This window comes from Hyla sarda, unplaced genomic scaffold (assembly GCF_029499605.1).
Source record: "Hyla sarda isolate aHylSar1 unplaced genomic scaffold, aHylSar1.hap1 scaffold_438, whole genome shotgun sequence".
NCBI lineage: Eukaryota > Metazoa > Chordata > Amphibia > Anura > Hylidae > Hyla > Hyla sarda.
In genome coordinates, this window is record NW_026610452.1 from 182,790 (window position 1) to 199,538 (window position 16,749).

At 45.7% G+C, this 16,749-nt stretch overlaps 5 non-coding genes across 5 annotated transcripts; all 5 read right to left on the reverse strand.

The window, feature by feature from the left end:
* Window positions 1-6,105: 6,105 nt before the first annotated feature.
* LOC130334576 (U2 spliceosomal RNA) lies at window positions 6,106-6,296 on the reverse strand. The gene has a single exon (XR_008876361.1). It is a non-coding gene; the product is annotated as a U2 spliceosomal RNA (small nuclear RNA).
* Window positions 6,297-8,383: 2,087 nt separating this feature from the next.
* LOC130334540 (U2 spliceosomal RNA) lies at window positions 8,384-8,574 on the reverse strand. The gene has a single exon (XR_008876329.1). It is a non-coding gene; the product is annotated as a U2 spliceosomal RNA (small nuclear RNA).
* A 2,098-nt stretch (window positions 8,575-10,672) lies between these two features.
* LOC130334621 (U2 spliceosomal RNA) lies at window positions 10,673-10,863 on the reverse strand. The gene has a single exon (XR_008876393.1). It is a non-coding gene; the product is annotated as a U2 spliceosomal RNA (small nuclear RNA).
* Window positions 10,864-12,950: 2,087 nt separating this feature from the next.
* On the reverse strand, window positions 12,951-13,141 carry LOC130334548 (U2 spliceosomal RNA). The gene has a single exon (XR_008876336.1). It is a non-coding gene; the product is annotated as a U2 spliceosomal RNA (small nuclear RNA).
* A 2,095-nt stretch (window positions 13,142-15,236) lies between these two features.
* Window positions 15,237-15,427, reverse strand: LOC130334634 (U2 spliceosomal RNA). The gene has a single exon (XR_008876404.1). It is a non-coding gene; the product is annotated as a U2 spliceosomal RNA (small nuclear RNA).
* Window positions 15,428-16,749: the final 1,322 nt, after the last annotated feature.

The following is a 16,749-nucleotide window of genomic DNA, read 5'->3' on the forward strand; positions in this document are numbered from 1 at the left end:
TTCATCATTCCTTTCCCACCATGCATTCTGCTTTTCACCACCTTCCCACGACTCAATTTCTCCATCCTTGAATTCCATAAGAAAACAAAGATCTGCCTGATAATTCTTGCCAGACACCTATCCGGTGGAGGAAACACATAATTAACATAAAGCAAAATAGGAATTATAACAGCTTTAATAACCAGAATCCTTCCCTCAATCGATAAAGTCCTTAAAGACCAGAAGTTTATTTTATTCCCCACCCTCCCCAAAACCCTCTCCCAACTTTCTTTCCCATACAAATCATTATCAAACACCACCCCAAGCACTTCCACACCCCCCTCTCTCACAGGCCACTCGCACAACCCACTCTCTCCCCACCCCTCAAAAAATTTACAACCACTCTTCCCAACATTAAGCTTAAACCCACTCATTAAACAGAAACACTCAATCAATAACTTAGCACGCCTTACCCCTGCCATTGACTTACATACAACAGTAACATCATCCATGTAACCAATCACTCGCATATCCTTCCCATGACTACCAGGTATTTCTATACCCCGCATCACCTTATCTCTCCTAATCATCCCCAACAAAGGCTCAATCATACAAATAAAAAGAATTGGCGACAGGGGACACCCCTGCCGCACTCCAGATTTTATACTCACTTCCCTACTCAGAAAACCATTGACCTGAATCTTACTATAAATGTCCCTATACAAACATTCAATCCACTTCACCATTCTGTCCGGCACATTCATCCTCCTCAAAACCCTAAACAATAAATCATGCACCACCCTATCATACGCTTTTTCAAAATCCACCGTAACAACAGCCACACCTTGCTTCCTAGTTTTACAGTCCCACAATACATCCCTCAGACCTAACAGACATTCAGAAATCCTACGATCAGGCACTGTACACATTTGCTCCTCACCTACCATACAATCAATCACATCCTTTAACCTATTCGCAATAACTTTAGCAATAATTTTGTAATCACAATTCAAGAGCGCTATAGGCCTCCAATTTTTAAGATCCCTCTTATCCCCTTTTTTAAACAATAACACAGTCACACTCTCACTCATACTTTTAGATAACTTCCCTCTCCTAAGTACTTCCTTACACACCTCCCATACATAATCCCCTAACATATCCCAAAACACAAGATAAAATTCCACAGGCAAACCATCACTCCCTGCCACCTTTCCTTTCTTCATCCCATTCACAGCATCCTCCACCTCACTCTTCCTCACATCCTCTTCCATAAAGAACCCATCAATTTCATCCAAACGCTTATCCACATATCCCAAACATTCCTCCTCTAGAGTCACGTCCCGCTCCTTCTCCGTGAATAAATCAGAATAAAACTTCCACACTTCCTCTAACACCTCATCCTTACCAAAGACCTCTACCCCATCATTCGTAAAAACACTCATCATCTCAGTTTTTTTACTGAATGCCTTTTTAAAGAAAAATTTGCTACATTTCTCATCCTTCTCTTTCACTTCAACCCTAGCCTGTGCAATAATCTTCCTTCCATTCCTCTCCAGACACTCATTCACACTTCCACGAGCTTCCTCAATCTCCTTCTCAACACTCATCCCCAAACGCCTCAATTCATACAAATACTCTAACCTTCTTTGCCATCTCTCATACTCTTCTCTATCTTTCCTCCCTTTCTCACACCCTTTTTTAATAAAAAACCTTTTAGTCTCTAACTTCACCCACTCCCACCACTCAACCACACTATAAAATGCATCCTTCCTCAACACCCATCCATCAAAACGCTCCCTATATTCTTGTAATACACATTCATTATCCAATAAAGACACATTCAACTTCCAAACACCCTTTCCATACTCACTTAGACCACCACCTTTTACCACACACTCAATCCAGGCATGATCCGTGAACGGTAACCTCCTCCGTCTGAAATTAGAAACAGACATTAGTTTTGAGACAAAAATGAAATCAATACGCGAACTTGTATTGTTAGAAAAATATGTATAACCGATAGTACCATCATTATGGGCAACAAAGGAATCCTTTAACCCAAATAAATTTACAATCTCTTTAAGCTGCTTACTAGTACTGTCTAAACCAGACCCACCACCCACCGTAGTACTACTCCTATCCCCCTCTGTTATTATACAATTGAAATCCCCTATAAGGAACACATCATCCCTCCCACTCAAAAAGAAATATAATTTCTCAAACACCTCCCCTCTTTCCTTCCTCCCAGTTGGAGCATAAACATTAATTACTTTATATGTGAAACCCCTGAAAATAAAATGCACTAATAATACCCTACCCGGAACAATATGGACAACTTTTTTAACAACAAACTCATTACTTTTGAACAAAATCCCCACCCCCGAATTACGTTCCATTGAACCAGACCATACCGATTGCCCATAAGGCCAGGAGATATTTGGCTCCCCATCCAAGCAGCACTCCTGGAGACCTAGAACATCAAAAGAATATCTAGAAAGTAAATCAAAAATGGCGGATCTCCTTTCTAAAGATCTAATACTGCGGACATTTAGAGAACCAATTGTTAAACTCATTCAAACATTTGAAGGAAAAAAAGGAAATACAAAATCAAGCATTATCAAAAGGAGGCCTAGCCTTTCCCCGACCTCTACCCTTATTTTTTGCCTCCCCTTCCTTAAACTTAAGAGTCTTTGTCAATTTTTTGACTGAACATTCCTCCAAATAACCTGTGCCCAGGGAGGATAAAGAGGAGTCAGAATCAATCTGACATGACGACCCTCCACCTGCCTCCTCCCTTCCCGGGCTAGGAAAGTCCTCAATCCTTTGACTCTGAGGAGTCGGACAGTCATCCTCCGATTCTTCCACCGGCATCTTTCTCTTCAAGGATTCTTTGTCCACAGTCATCTCCTCTGGCGGATCAGAGGCCTCCGAAACAGATGCCCCCGAAACAGACTCCGCCTTCTCCCCCTCTGCCACCAAAGCATCCGGAACAGACCTAGAAATGGAAGGAAAAACAGGGGCAGACTCTGCTTCACTGGTCAGCACGCTAACCTCTGCATCGCCTGCCCTGGCAGCATTGGAGTCCTCAGGAACTGTCCCACCTCGAAGAGCCATTGCATATGATCGGGGTGCCCCGGACTGGTAAGTGGGGCAACTCCTAGCCAGGTGATCCGAAGAACCACAGAAATGACACTTGCGTTTCTCGGGACAGTCTGCAGTGCGGTGATCAGGCTTGTGGCAGTTCCTGCAAACCTGCCCGGTTGTACAGTTCTCTCTGGTATGACCAAAGCAAAAACAGTCCCGGCAAAAACTTGGCATCCCCGGGTAGTGCAGAAACCCCCTGTTGTTCCCTATCGCAAAGTTCTGCGGGGGGTGACAAAAACCTTCAGCACCACCCTCGGGGGCAGGCCTAAACTCCACCCAAAAACGTCTCATGCCTGTGAAAGTCCCCAGGATGTTATTTTTCCTCTCCGCACCAGAAACAGACACACAATACCTTCTTAGAAAGGTCTGGATCTCCTCATCCCGCACAAAAGGGTTGTACATATGCACTACCACTGGAACTTTCTTAGGCCGAGCCTCGCAGGAAATGAATCGGATCCCTTGTAGGTCAGGGTGAGAAGCATTCTCCTTACTCCGGTAGAGACAGGTACGGAGATCATCCAGGTTGTAGAAGGTCACGTCAAAGAATCCTTGGCTGGGAAAGACCTGGACACAGAAGATGGAAGCATGCGGCATCCTCAGCACTCCTTCCACGACCTTCTGCTGGACATGCAAAATCCCGTAGGCACTCCTCTTTTCCTCCTCGATAAACAGCCGTACTGTATTAGGAGCGTTCGGCGCATTAGCCATCCTCTCCGGCAGACCCGTCCTCCGATGATCACCTTCCCGTTATCCTGGGACTAAGCCCTCTCCCCAATAGCAGCAGGTGGGTGAAGCCCAGGCAATAAACCTGGGCGATCCCACAAGGCCGAGGAGAGGGGTACCCGAATACCTTAGGGCAAGACACTTGATCTTAGCCAAAAGGCCGAGAAGCGATAATCGTGAAAGGGGCGGGCCCAACAAGGTGCCCTTCATGGGCACTATCACTGCTTGCTGTCAGGGAGGCTGCCAGACAATTTTCCATGCACACTCTGGGCTGGGGGGCAGTCAACCACCAGTACACACAGCAGAACCTAAACCCATACCATTATTGCTAAGCAGCAAGACAGGGGCCCATTGCACTCCCACGGGGCCTTTTTAAATGCAATCCATAACCCGGATTTGCCAGGAACCCTTCTTACTCCTCCTACTTGCATGTGACACTGGGCTTAGGATCTGCATAGGAAACACACACACAAGCACACACCTACCTTTGTTGCCTGCAGATGCCTCCTTGGCTGTCCCCAAACGGTATCAAACCAACACCCACGGGAAGCTGTAAGCATAGAGGACATGCCTGCACCCCATTGGACTTACCTGTGTGGGTTAAACCCGGGTTATTTGACAACCTATGGCGGTGATGGTTCTGCTCAGGCAGAGCAGTGCTGATGCTCCTCATAAAGCTGTCGCTGCTGTGAAGGTTCTAGGTGACATCACAAATCCCTATGGTTACATACACAACAAAGCTGGGTTGTTGTTGTTTACACTCTGCAAGGCCTGTGGAAGTGAGTGACATCATAGCACTGTAGTTCTGAGGGTTCTAGATGGATGCAACAATCTCCTGTTGCTTCTATGAAGGCCATAATAGACGACATCACCAAACAGCTCCATAGTCACATACACAGCAAAGGAGAGATGTTGTTTACACCTAGTGATGTCAGTGGTATTGAGTGACATCACAGCACAGTGCTAAGGCTCCTGGGCCTGGACACAGCAGCGGCTGCAATATCTCAACGGAGAATACGTTTATATATATGTGTGTGTGTGCGCGTATATATATATATATATATATATATATATATATATATATATTTCTCCGCCGAAATCACGTTTAAACCCATTTCCACCTTTTTTTCCCTTCTCTTCCTCTTACTTTTTTTTCACGTTTTTTTACGTTTTTCTCCTTTTCGCCTCTTTTCTGGGCGTATTATTCTTCTTTTTCTTCTTTTTTTTCGTCTAATGCATACCCCATCAGTGCAGCAATGCTTATTCAATACCGCCAGCAGATGGAGACACTGGGGGATAATTTTCTAAGGATTTATACTGATTTTTCCTGTCTGAATTTGTCGCACAGAAAGTTGCAGGCCAAATATGTGTGACATTTCTGCGACTTTAGCTTCTAGAGCATTTTTACAACATTATACATAGGTGCTGAATACATAAAAAGCGACTGTTCAGCGACAGACAAGTCGCATCGGCTGAAAGTAGGCCAGAATGTCAGTCCATGTTGGAGCAGGTTTAGATACAGTCTAAAGTATAGATCTCAAAGTCTGTGCACAGAATTTAGCAAGGGCCTCGCACCTTCTGATGCATCAGGTAGGTGCACAATAGCATAGCCTAACCCTCTGTACTTTGGTCTATATTGATGCGGGACATAGACAGCCAGCTGATGACCAATCCATTAGTGCAATGGATGGCTGGAAGCATTTGTCTTTGCCTTTGCAATACCACAGAAGCAATGCATGGTCAATGTACAGCAATGACACACCTGTGTGAACAGCCAGGAGACCCCCCCCCCCCCCATGTTATGTTACATAGTTACATAGTTAGTACGGTCGAAAAAAGACATATGTCCATCAAGTTCAACCAGGGAATTAAGGGGTAGGGGTGTGGCGCGATATTGGGGAAGGGATGAGATTTTATATTTCTTCATAAGCATTAATCTTATTTTGTCAATTAGGAACATTCAGCACCCACCCGCTATCAAGGCAGCTGCCTATCATGTCATGCCCTACCTGCACAGGTGTGCTGGCTACTCAAATGATCCAATTAAGGAGGCCATTTAGTCAGCAGCAGCAGAAGTCCTGTGCCTGGACGCTCCAACAGCGGCCAGACACAAGCAGAAGCAGAAGCAGCAGAAGCAGCAGCAGCACCACCTTTTGTTTTTTGGCTGCAGCAGCAGCAAGGCCCACAGGGCTGGCTAGCTGGCTAGCCAGCAAGCAGGTAGCAATGAAAGTAGGAATCTTTCTTTTTAACCCTGTAAGGGGGTGGTGCACTGTACCCGAAGATACTGCCATATCGGGTCAATGCATAGGGCGACGGAAGCAAGCTTCGAAATCGGCCCCCGTTCTCAAAAATCCATTTTATATATGGTCCCCAGATAGGGGACGTATCAGATATTAAACTGATAAGAACAGATACTACACTTGATCTTAGCCAAAAGGCCGAGAAGCGATAACCGTGAAAGGGGCGGGCCCAACAAGGTGCCCTTCATGGGCACTATCACTGCTTGCTGTCAGGGAGGCTGCCAGACAATTTTCCATGCACACTCTGGGCTGGGGGGCAGTCAACCACCAGTACACACAGCAGAACCTAAACCCATACCATTATTGCTAAGCAGCAAGACAGGGGCCCATTGCACTCCCACGGGGCCTTTTTAAATGCAATCCATAACCCGGATTTGCCAGGAACCCTTCTTACTCCTCCTACTTGCATGTGACACTGGGCTTAGGATCTGCATAGGAAACACACACACAAGCACACACCTACCTTTGTTGCCTGCAGATGCCTCCTTGGCTGTCCCCAAACGGTATCAAACCAACACCCACGGGAAGCTGTAAGCATAGAGGACATGCCTGCACCCCATTGGACTTACCTGTGTGGGTTAAACCTGGGTTATTTGACAACCTATGGCGGTGATGGTTCTGCTCAGGCAGAGCAGTGCTGATGCTCCTCATAAAGCTGTCGCTGCTGTGAAGGTTCTAGGTGACATCACAAATCCCTATGGTTACATACACAACAAAGCTGGGTTGTTGTTGTTTACACTCTGCAAGGCCTGTGGAAGTGAGTGACATCATAGCACTGTAGTTCTGAGGGTTCTAGATGGATGCAACAATCTCCTGTTGCTTCTATGAAGGCCATAATAGACGACATCACCAAACAGCTCCATAGTCACATACACAGCAAAGGAGAGATGTTGTTTACACCTAGTGATGTCAGTGGTATTGAGTGACATCACAGCACAGTGCTAAGGCTCCTGGGCCTGGACACAGCAGCGGCTGCAATATCTCAACGGAGAATACGTTTATATATATGTGTGTGTGTGCGCGTATATATATATATATATATATATATATATATATATATTTCTCCGCCGAAATCACGTTTAAACCCATTTCCACCTTTTTTTCCCTTCTCTTCCTCTTACTTTTTTTTCACGTTTTTTTACGTTTTTCTCCTTTTCGCCTCTTTTCTGGGCGTATTATTCTTCTTTTTCTTCTTTTTTTTCGTCTAATGCATACCCCATCAGTGCAGCAATGCTTATTCAATACCGCCAGCAGATGGAGACACTGGGGGATAATTTTCTAAGGATTTATACTGATTTTTCCTGTCTGAATTTGTCGCACAGAAAGTTGCAGGCCAAATATGTGTGACATTTCTGCGACTTTAGCTTCTAGAGCATTTTTACAACATTATACATAGGTGCTGAATACATAAAAAGCGACTGTTCAGCGACAGACAAGTCGCATCGGCTGAAAGTAGGCCAGAATGTCAGTCCATGTTGGAGCAGGTTTAGATACAGTCTAAAGTATAGATCTCAAAGTCTGTGCACAGAATTTAGCAAGGGCCTCGCACCTTCTGATGCATCAGGTAGGTGCACAATAGCATAGCCTAACCCTCTGTACTTTGGTCTATATTGATGCGGGACACAGACAGCCAGCTGATGACCAATCCATTAGTGCAATGGATGGCTGGAAGCATTTGTCTTTGCCTTTGCAATACCACAGAAGCAATGCATGGTCAATGTACAGCAATGACACACCTGTGTGAACAGCCAGGAGACCCCCCCCCCCCCCCCCCATGTTATGTTACATAGTTACATAGTTAGTACGGTCGAAAAAAGACATATGTCCATCAAGTTCAACCAGGGAATTAAGGGGTAGGGGTGTGGCGCGATATTGGGGAAGGGATGAGATTTTATATTTCTTCATAAGCATTAATCTTATTTTGTCAATTAGGAACATTCAGCACCCACCCGCTATCAAGGCAGCTGCCTATCATGTCATGCCCTACCTGCACAGGTGTGCTGGCTACTCAAATGATCCAATTAAGGAGGCCATTTAGTCAGCAGCAGCAGAAGTCCTGTGCCTGGACGCTCCAACAGCGGCCAGACACAAGCAGAAGCAGAAGCAGCAGAAGCAGCAGCAGCACCACCTTTTGTTTTTTGGCTGCAGCAGCAGCAAGGCCCACAGGGCTGGCTAGCTGGCTAGCCAGCAAGCAGGTAGCAATGAAAGTAGGAATCTTTCTTTTTAACCCTGTAAGGAGGTGGTGCACTGTACCCGAAGATACTGCCATATCGGGTCAATGCATAGGGCGACGGAAGCAAGCTTCGAAATCGGCCCCAGTTCTCAAAAATCCATTTAATATATGGTCCCCAGATAGGGGACGTATCAGATATTAAACTGATAAGAACAGATACTACACTTGATCTTAGCCAAAAGGCCGAGAAGCGATAACCGTGAAAGGGGCGGGCCCAACAAGGTGCCCTTCATGGGCACTATCACTGCTTGCTGTCAGGGAGGCTGCCAGACAATTTTCCATGCACACTCTGGGCTGGGGGGCAGTCAACCACCAGTACACACAGCAGAACCTAAACCCATACCATTATTGCTAAGCAGCAAGACAGGGGCCCATTGCACTCCCACGGGGCCTTTTTAAATGCAATCCATAACCCGGATTTGCCAGGAACCCTTCTTACTCCTCCTACTTGCATGTGACACTGGGCTTAGGATCTGCATAGGAAACACACACACAAGCACACACCTACCTTTGTTGCCTGCAGATGCCTCCTTGGCTGTCCCCAAACGGTATCAAACCAACACCCACGGGAAGCTGTAAGCATAGAGGACATGCCTGCACCCCATTGGACTTACCTGTGTGGGTTAAACCCGGGTTATTTGACAACCTATGGCGGTGATGGTTCTGCTCAGGCAGAGCAGTGCTGATGCTCCTCATAAAGCTGTCGCTGCTGTGAAGGTTCTAGGTGACATCACAAATCCCTATGGTTACATACACAACAAAGCTGGGTTGTTGTTGTTTACACTCTGCAAGGCCTGTGGAAGTGAGTGACATCATAGCACTGTAGTTCTGAGGGTTCTAGATGGATGCAACAATCTCCTGTTGCTTCTATGAAGGCCATAATAGACGACATCACCAAACAGCTCCATAGTCACATACACAGCAAAGGAGAGATGTTGTTTACACCTAGTGATGTCAGTGGTATTGAGTGACATCACAGCACAGTGCTAAGGCTCCTGGGCCTGGACACAGCAGCGGCTGCAATATCTCAACGGAGAATACGTTTATATATATGTGTGTGTGTGCGCGTATATATATATATATATATATATATATATATATATATATATATATATATATATATTTCTCCGCCGAAATCACGTTTAAACCCATTTCCACCTTTTTTTCCCTTCTCTTCCTCTTACTTTTTTTTCACGTTTTTTTACGTTTTTCTCCTTTTCGCCTCTTTTCTGGGCGTATTATTCTTCTTTTTCTTCTTTTTTTTCGTCTAATGCATACCCCATCAGTGCAGCAATGCTTATTCAATACCGCCAGCAGATGGAGACACTGGGGGATAATTTTCTAAGGATTTATACTGATTTTTCCTGTCTGAATTTGTCGCACAGAAAGTTGCAGGCCAAATATGTGTGACATTTCTGCGACTTTAGCTTCTAGAGCATTTTTACAACATTATACATAGGTGCTGAATACATAAAAAGCGACTGTTCAGCGACAGACAAGTCGCATCGGCTGAAAGTAGGCCAGAATGTCAGTCCATGTTGGAGCAGGTTTAGATACAGTCTAAAGTATAGATCTCAAAGTCTGTGCACAGAATTTAGCAAGGGCCTCGCACCTTCTGATGCATCAGGTAGGTGCACAATAGCATAGCCTAACCCTCTGTACTTTGGTCTATATTGATGCGGGACATAGACAGCCAGCTGATGACCAATCCATTAGTGCAATGGATGGCTGGAAGCATTTGTCTTTGCCTTTGCAATACCACAGAAGCAATGCATGGTCAATGTACAGCAATGACACACCTGTGTGAACAGCCAGGAGACCCCCCCCCCCCCCCCCATGTTATGTTACATAGTTACATAGTTAGTACGGTCGAAAAAAGACATATGTCCATCAAGTTCAACCAGGGAATTAAGGGGTAGGGGTGTGGCGCGATATTGGGGAAGGGATGAGATTTTATATTTCTTCATAAGCATTAATCTTATTTTGTCAATTAGGAACATTCAGCACCCACCCGCTATCAAGGCAGCTGCCTATCATGTCATGCCCTACCTGCACAGGTGTGCTGGCTACTCAAATGATCCAATTAAGGAGGCCATTTAGTCAGCAGCAGCAGAAGTCCTGTGCCTGGACGCTCCAACAGCGGCCAGACACAAGCAGAAGCAGCAGAAGCAGCAGCAGCACCACCTTTTGTTTTTTGGCTGCAGCAGCAGCAAGGCCCACAGGGCTGGCTAGCTGGCTAGCCAGCAAGCAGGTAGCAATGAAAGTAGGAATCTTTCTTTTTAACCCTGTAAGGAGGTGGTGCACTGTACCCGAAGATACTGCCATATCGGGTCAATGCATAGGGCGACGGAAGCAAGCTTCGAAATCGGCCCCCGTTCTCAAAAATCCATTTAATATATGGTCCCCAGATAGGGGACGTATCAGATATTAAACTGATAAGAACAGATACTACACTTGATCTTAGCCAAAAGGCCGAGAAGCGATAACCGTGAAAGGGGCGGGCCCAACAAGGTGCCCTTCATGGGCACTATCACTGCTTGCTGTCAGGGAGGCTGCCAGACAATTTTCCATGCACACTCTGGGCTGGGGGGCAGTCAACCACCAGTACACACAGCAGAACCTAAACCCATACCATTATTGCTAAGCAGCAAGACAGGGGCCCATTGCACTCCCACGGGGCCTTTTTAAATGCAATCCATAACCCGGATTTGCCAGGAACCCTTCTTACTCCTCCTACTTGCATGTGACACTGGGCTTAGGATCTGCATAGGAAACACACACACAAGCACACACCTACCTTTGTTGCCTGCAGATGCCTCCTTGGCTGTCCCCAAACGGTATCAAACCAACACCCACGGGAAGCTGTAAGCATAGAGGACATGCCTGCACCCCATTGGACTTACCTGTGTGGGTTAAACCCGGGTTATTTGACAACCTATGGCGGTGATGGTTCTGCTCAGGCAGAGCAGTGCTGATGCTCCTCATAAAGCTGTCGCTGCTGTGAAGGTTCTAGGTGACATCACAAATCCCTATGGTTACATACACAACAAAGCTGGGTTGTTGTTGTTTACACTCTGCAAGGCCTGTGGAAGTGAGTGACATCATAGCACTGTAGTTCTGAGGGTTCTAGATGGATGCAACAATCTCCTGTTGCTTCTATGAAGGCCATAATAGACGACATCACCAAACAGCTCCATAGTCACATACACAGCAAAGGAGAGATGTTGTTTACACCTAGTGATGTCAGTGGTATTGAGTGACATCACAGCACAGTGCTAAGGCTCCTGGGCCTGGACACAGCAGCGGCTGCAATATCTCAACGGAGAATACGTTTATATATATGTGTGTGTGTGCGCGTATATATATATATATATATATATATATATATATATATATATATTTCTCCGCCGAAATCACTTTTAAACCCATTTCCACCTTTTTTTCCCTTCTCTTCCTCTTACTTTTTTTTCACGTTTTTTTACGTTTTTCTCCTTTTCGCCTCTTTTCTGGGCGTATTATTCTTCTTTTTCTTCTTTTTTTTCGTCTAATGCATACCCCATCAGTGCAGCAATGCTTATTCAATACCGCCAGCAGATGGAGACACTGGGGGATAATTTTCTAAGGATTTATACTGATTTTTCCTGTCTGAATTTGTCGCACAGAAAGTTGCAGGCCAAATATGTGTGACATTTCTGCGACTTTAGCTTCTAGAGCATTTTTACAACATTATACATAGGTGCTGAATACATAAAAAGCGACTGTTCAGCGACAGACAAGTCGCATCGGCTGAAAGTAGGCCAGAATGTCAGTCCATGTTGGAGCAGGTTTAGATACAGTCTAAAGTATAGATCTCAAAGTCTGTGCACAGAATTTAGCAAGGGCCTCGCACCTTCTGATGCATCAGGTAGGTGCACAATAGCATAGCCTAACCCTCTGTACTTTGGTCTATATTGATGCGGGACATAGACAGCCAGCTGATGACCAATCCATTAGTGCAATGGATGGCTGGAAGCATTTGTCTTTGCCTTTGCAATACCACAGAAGCAATGCATGGTCAATGTACAGCAATGACACACCTGTGTGAACAGCCAGGAGACCCCCCCCCCCCATGTTATGTTACATAGTTACATAGTTAGTACGGTCGAAAAAAGACATATGTCCATCAAGTTCAACCAGGGAATTAAGGGGTAGGGGTGTGGCGCGATATTGGGGAAGGGATGAGATTTTATATTTCTTCATAAGCATTAATCTTATTTTGTCAATTAGGAACATTCAGCACCCACCCGCTATCAAGGCAGCTGCCTATCATGTCATGCCCTACCTGCACAGGTGTGCTGGCTACTCAAATGATCCAATTAAGGAGGCCATTTAGTCAGCAGCAGCAGAAGTCCTGTGCCTGGACGCTCCAACAGCGGCCAGACACAAGCAGAAGCAGAAGCAGCAGAAGCAGCAGCAGCACCACCTTTTGTTTTTTGGCTGCAGCAGCAGCAAGGCCCACAGGGCTGGCTAGCTGGCTAGCCAGCAAGCAGGTAGCAATGAAAGTAGGAATCTTTCTTTTTAACCCTGTAAGGGGGTGGTGCACTGTACCCGAAGATACTGCCATATCGGGTCAATGCATAGGGCGACGGAAGCAAGCTTCGAAATCGGCCCCCGTTCTCAAAAATCCATTTAATATATGGTCCCCAGATAGGGGACGTATCAGATATTAAACTGATAAGAACAGATACTACACTTGATCTTAGCCAAAAGGCCGAGAAGCGATAACCGTGAAAGGGGCGGGCCCAACAAGGTGCCCTTCATGGGCACTATCACTGCTTGCTGTCAGGGAGGCTGCCAGACAATTTTCCATGCACACTCTGGGCTGGGGGGCAGTCAACCACCAGTACACACAGCAGAACCTAAACCCATACCATTATTGCTAAGCAGCAAGACAGGGGCCCATTGCACTCCCACGGGGCCTTTTTAAATGCAATCCATAACCCGGATTTGCCAGGAACCCTTCTTACTCCTCCTACTTGCATGTGACACTGGGCTTAGGATCTGCATAGGAAACACACACACAAGCACACACCTACCTTTGTTGCCTGCAGATGCCTCCTTGGCTGTCCCCAAACGGTATCAAACCAACACCCACGGGAAGCTGTAAGCATAGAGGACATGCCTGCACCCCATTGGACTTACCTGTGTGGGTTAAACCCGGGTTATTTGACAACCTATGGCGGTGATGGTTCTGCTCAGGCAGAGCAGTGCTGATGCTCCTCATAAAGCTGTCGCTGCTGTGAAGGTTCTAGGTGACATCACAAATCCCTATGGTTACATACACAACAAAGCTGGGTTGTTGTTGTTTACACTCTGCAAGGCCTGTGGAAGTGAGTGACATCATAGCACTGTAGTTCTGAGGGTTCTAGATGGATGCAACAATCTCCTGTTGCTTCTATGAAGGCCATAATAGACGACATCACCAAACAGCTCCATAGTCACATACACAGCAAAGGAGAGATGTTGTTTACACCTAGTGATGTCAGTGGTATTGAGTGACATCACAGCACAGTGCTAAGGCTCCTGGGCCTGGACACAGCAGCGGCTGCAATATCTCAACGGAGAATACGTTTATATATATGTGTGTGTGTGCGCGTATATATATATATATATATATATATATATATATATATATATATATATTTCTCCGCCGAAATCACGTTTAAACCCATTTCCACCTTTTTTTCCCTTCTCTTCCTCTTACTTTTTTTTCACGTTTTTTTACGTTTTTCTCCTTTTCGCCTCTTTTCTGGGCGTATTATTCTTCTTTTTCTTCTTTTTTTTCGTCTAATGCATACCCCATCAGTGCAGCAATGCTTATTCAATACCGCCAGCAGATGGAGACACTGGGGGATAATTTTCTAAGGATTTATACTGATTTTTCCTGTCTGAATTTGTCGCACAGAAAGTTGCAGGCCAAATATGTGTGACATTTCTGCGACTTTAGCTTCTAGAGCATTTTTACAACATTATACATAGGTGCTGAATACATAAAAAGCGACTGTTCAGCGACAGACAAGTCGCATCGGCTGAAAGTAGGCCAGAATGTCAGTCCATGTTGGAGCAGGTTTAGATACAGTCTAAAGTATAGATCTCAAAGTCTGTGCACAGAATTTAGCAAGGGCCTCGCACCTTCTGATGCATCAGGTAGGTGCACAATAGCATAGCCTAACCCTCTGTACTTTGGTCTATATTGATGCGGGACATAGACAGCCAGCTGATGACCAATCCATTAGTGCAATGGATGGCTGGAAGCATTTGTCTTTGCCTTTGCAATACCACAGAAGCAATGCATGGTCAATGTACAGCAATGACACACCTGTGTGAACAGCCAGGAGACCCCCCCCCCCCCCCCATGTTATGTTACATAGTTACATAGTTAGTACGGTCGAAAAAAGACATATGTCCATCAAGTTCAACCAGGGAATTAAGGGGTAGGGGTGTGGCGCGATATTGGGGAAGGGATGAGATTTTATATTTCTTCATAAGCATTAATCTTATTTTGTCAATTAGGAACATTCAGCACCCACCCGCTATCAAGGCAGCTGCCTATCATGTCATGCCCTACCTGCACAGGTGTGCTGGCTACTCAAATGATCCAATTAAGGAGGCCATTTAGTCAGCAGCAGCAGAAGTCCTGTGCCTGGACGCTCCAACAGCGGCCAGACACAAGCAGAAGCAGAAGCAGCAGAAGCAGCAGCAGCACCACCTTTTGTTTTTTGGCTGCAGCAGCAGCAAGGCCCACAGGGCTGGCTAGCTGGCTAGCCAGCAAGCAGGTAGCAATGAAAGTAGGAATCTTTCTTTTTAACCCTGTAAGGAGGTGGTGCACTGTACCCGAAGATACTGCCATATCGGGTCAATGCATAGGGCGACGGAAGCAAGCTTCGAAATCGGCCCCCGTTCTCAAAAATCCATTTAATATATGGTCCCCAGATAGGGGACGTATCAGATATTAAACTGATAAGAACAGATACTACACTTGATCTTAGCCAAAAGGCCGAGAAGCGATAACCGTGAAAGGGGCGGGCCCAACAAGGTGCCCTTCATGGGCACTATCACTGCTTGCTGTCAGGGAGGCTGCCAGACAATTTTCCATGCACACTCTGGGCTGGGGGGCAGTCAACCACCAGTACACACAGCAGAACCTAAACCCATACCATTATTGCTAAGCAGCAAGACAGGGGCCCATTGCACTCCCACGGGGCCTTTTTAAATGCAATCCATAACCCGGATTTGCCAGGAACCCTTCTTACTCCTCCTACTTGCATGTGACACTGGGCTTAGGATCTGCATAGGAAACACACACACAAGCACACACCTACCTTTGTTGCCTGCAGATGCCTCCTTGGCTGTCCCCAAACGGTATCAAACCAACACCCACGGGAAGCTGTAAGCATAGAGGACATGCCTGCACCCCATTGGACTTACCTGTGTGGGTTAAACCCGGGTTATTTGACAACCTATGGCGGTGATGGTTCTGCTCAGGCAGAGCAGTGCTGATGCTCCTCATAAAGCTGTCGCTGCTGTGAAGGTTCTAGGTGACATCACAAATCCCTATGGTTACATACACAACAAAGCTGGGTTGTTGTTGTTTACACTCTGCAAGGCCTGTGGAAGTGAGTGACATCATAGCACTGTAGTTCTGAGGGTTCTAGATGGATGCAACAATCTCCTGTTGCTTCTATGAAGGCCATAATAGACGACATCACCAAACAGCTCCATAGTCACATACACAGCAAAGGAGAGATGTTGTTTACACCTAGTGATGTCAGTGGTATTGAGTGACATCACAGCACAGTGCTAAGGCTCCTGGGCCTGGACACAGCAGCGGCTGCAATATCTCAACGGAGAATACGTTTATATATATGTGTGTGTGTGCGCGTATATATATATATATATATATATATATATATATATATATATATATTTCTCCGCCGAAATCACTTTTAAACCCATTTCCACCTTTTTTTCCCTTCTCTTCCTCTTACTTTTTTTTCACGTTTTTTTACGTTTTTCTCCTTTTCGCCTCTTTTCTGGGCGTATTATTCTTCTTTTTCTTCTTTTTTTTCGTCTAATGCATACCCCATCAGTGCAGCAATGCTTATTCAATACCGCCAGCAGATGGAGACACTGGGGGATAATTTTCTAAGGATTTATACTGATTTTTCCTGTCTGAATTTGTCGCACAGAAAGTTGCAGGCCAAATATGTGTGACATTTCTGCGACTTTAGCTTCTAGAGCATTTTTACAACATTATACATAGGTGCTGAATACATAAAAAGCGACTGTTCAGCGACAGACAAGTCGCATCGGCTGAAAGTAGGCCAGAAT